This window comes from Galeopterus variegatus, unplaced genomic scaffold (genome assembly GCF_000696425.1).
Source record: "Galeopterus variegatus unplaced genomic scaffold, G_variegatus-3.0.2 Scaffold8406, whole genome shotgun sequence".
In the NCBI taxonomy this organism is placed as follows: domain Eukaryota; kingdom Metazoa; phylum Chordata; class Mammalia; order Dermoptera; family Cynocephalidae; genus Galeopterus; species Galeopterus variegatus.
In genome coordinates this window covers 34,501-38,124 of record NW_007734517.1, presented here as the reverse complement: position 1 = coordinate 38,124, position 3,624 = coordinate 34,501, and positions in this window count along the sequence as shown.

Sequence of the window (3,624 nt, the reverse complement as noted above, 5' to 3'; positions counted from 1 at the left end):
AGGTTGAATCCAAAAATAAATCATTACTTTGTCCTTCCCTGTTGTTGACTTTTGTAGTACTTGAGGGAGTAGGGAATCAGAAATCATTACTACACTGATTGCTTATCAGATTGAAGTTGTTTATTACTAGTTTCAGTGAGTTTTAGACTAGAATGTATGAAGTTCTCTTTTCATAGTAAGTTCACCATTATAATCAACTCTCTCTATTGTTGTGAGAAAGAGAAGAGGAACCCCTGACAGCTGAGAGCTGGTCTGGAACTATCAGCTTCTAGGGCTTCATTTTGCTCAGTCTGTCCTGGCACTTGCAGCTAGACCATGGTGTGCACCTGTTGAACATAAACCATTTCAGAGAACACCAACACCAGACAAGGCCACTCTGACTGTGATAGATCAAAATATCAGTAAGACCACTCTGTAATCATGCTTGAGCACAAACTAAATGAAAAACTTTGTCTAAACCACAAATATGCTAAATAGCTTTCTATCCTAGCTATCATGAATGACTGCTGCTTCTTGACCATTTTTGCTTTAGCTGAGTTCCATTCTTCCTTATTTGTATACAAAAATTATTTAGATGCTTAATTATATACTTACTGCTTCCTTCTGACCAGGTCCAACCCACAGCAAAGCCTCTCTTCCTTGGCCCCACTCCTAAATCACCTAAAACATGATCAAATCTTTCTAACACCCTCATTCATATAGATCTCATTCACCTCAATGTGAGGTCTTCATTATTGTAGGATTTAATAAGCCAACTTTCACTACAGGTGTATTCCTAGTAGTCTTTGGCTAGAGGTCATCAATATGCATGAAAAATCATTAAAATGTTCCCCTTCTCCCTCCAAAGTCACAGATAGTTTTCTAGACTGGGAATATTTTGCATATGCATTGGAGTTACGATTCTGTTTTTTTTTTTTTTTTTAAGAATGGTTTATTTACTTTTATAAACGATATTGAAGAGCACTCCAAAAAGTAGATTTCTAAGTCCGTTTGTTTTAATTTTGCAGCTGGAAAGGGCTTATTTTCAGAAAGCCCCTGATAGTTGGTTTAGTGGTCAGATCAGATGTTTGTATCTTCACCTTCTGTAACCCTGCCACCTGCCTGCTTCTGAGAAATTGCCCACCCAAGACCCTAGTTTGTGAAAATGGGTCACATCCTGCCTCTGTGTAGCTGCCTGCTAAAGACTCTGGTTTGTGGTCACTGTAACCACTCTGTCTGCTTCTGTTCACCCGCTTGCCTTGGTTTTGTAACTCTGTCTGGATACAGGCAGGACCAGTAAAAAGCTTGTATGCCTGCTCAAATAAAGGTATATAACCACAGTTCTCCCTGCACTCAGGGTCCCAGGATCTCAGGACATGAGTCCACCTGGGTCCTGCTAGTATCCCTGTGCCACTAGTGAAATAACTTCCTGACTCTCCATCTCTCCGAGTGACTGGGATTGTTTTCTCCCTGAATTCTTTCCATAACATTATATCTGTGTAGTTATGAACGTGTGTTTCTTAATGGTTAATAGACCTGAACTATGGTGTTGATATGCAGATGTGCAACTTATTGATCACTTGCAATCCTCATAAATTCATATATACTCTTCTAAATAAAGCTTTACTCTGTTTACTTTGAATAGATAATAATCACTATTCTTTTTTTAAAAGGCTCTGAAAGAAAATTGGTGATTTTGAAAAGAAAATAAAATTAATGTCAGGATGTTCTGATGCAGTACATTTCTTTTACACAAAAATGGCTCAAAAGTACACATTGAGAGAGCCTGTGTGTGATTCCCACCCTTGTGTTTTAATGAGGAATTATCTTTGGTAATCTATTTTAAAAGTCCATGCAGAGGGCTGGCTGGTTAGCTCAGTTGGTTAGAGTGTGGTGTTATAACACCAAGGTCAAGGGTTTGAATCCCTGTACTGGCCACCTGCCAAAAAAAAAGTCCATTCTGGGACACTGTGACTTGTCTTTTTCCTCTCCATTGTCAGTTTACTTTTTATTCCTTATTTTATTTGTAATTACATATTTGTACAAGCTCAGAGTGGAAGTGAAGCATAGCAGAGACACAACATGGCTTCACAGTTAAGGGCAAACAACCTGGAGTAAGATAGCTTCAGTTCTGAATCACAGGTATACCATGTACAATAAATGTAACCTGGTCAAAGTTACTTTTTATCTCTATGCCTTAATATCTAATATGAAGATAATTATACTATCTATCTTTATGATTTCTTTGAAAATTAAATGAATTAATATGTTTGTAAAGCCATGGAACATTACTAACACATAGCAGACACTGAATTAATCTTGTTAAATATTTATAGAAAATTTATGTCCCCTTTGACGATCATCATCCATCATAACGTTATGTCCCCTTTGACCATCATCATCCATCATAACATGCATAGAATTATGTATTTATTGATTTTCTTTCTTAACTATTCCATGTGTTTATACACATCAATTTGTATAGAAAGTGCTATGAAAAAATGAAGGATAACGTACATTCTTATATCTTTTACTCAGATTTACTGAAGGTATAATTTATATACAGTAAAATTAANTCTAATATGAAGATAATTATACTATCTATCTTTATGATTTCTTTGAAAATTAAATGAATTAATATGTTTGTAAAGCCATGGAACATTACTAACACATAGCAGACACTGAATTAATCTTGTTAAATATTTATAGAAAATTTATGTCCCCTTTGACGATCATCATCCATCATAACATGCATAGAATAATGTATTTATTGATTTTCTTTCTTAACTATTCCATGTGTTTATACACATCAATTTGTATAGAAAGTGCTATGAAAAAATGAAGGATAACATACATTCTTATATCTTTTACTCAGATTTACTGAAGGTATAATTTATATACAGTAAAATTAATCTGTATGTAGTATAAGGCATAGATCAAGGTTCCCTGCTTTTTCACACATGGATATTCAATTGTTTTTATACCATTTGTTAAGAAGACTATTCCCTGTCCGTTGAATTGCTGTTGCTCCTTTCTCACAGCAATTGGCCCTATTTTCATAAGCTTTTCTAATCTAGAGGTATATTCTGATACCAGCACCACAGTGTCTTGATTACTGAAACTATACAGCAAGTCATAAAATCAGGTGGATGAGTACTCTATCTTCTGTTTTCAAAAATTTTTATTAGTCTAACCCATTTGCCTTTCCATATATTTTTTAGAATCATCTTGTCGATATGTCCAGAAATTCCTCCTAGGGTTTTGATTGGAATTGTATTAAATAAAAAGATCACTTATGGGGAATAGGAAACATAATTATTTGAATTTCCATCCTATACACACTGTATGTGTCTCCTGTTATTTAAATTTTTTTTGAAGTTTAGGTCTTAAGTATTAGTAGTTCTCCACATATGTACACATCCTGCAAATAGTTTGTTAGGTTTATGCATAGGTATTTAATTTTTTAAGGTATTATAAATTGTATATTTTTAATATTGTTTCCAAATATCTATTGATAGTATATAGAAATATACAGAGATACTATTGTTATGTACATATTGACCTTTGATCCTTTTTTTTTTTTTCCCCTTTTTGTCTTTTTTCGTGTCCGGCAACGGATCGCAACCCTCAGTGTCGTGCCCGTAC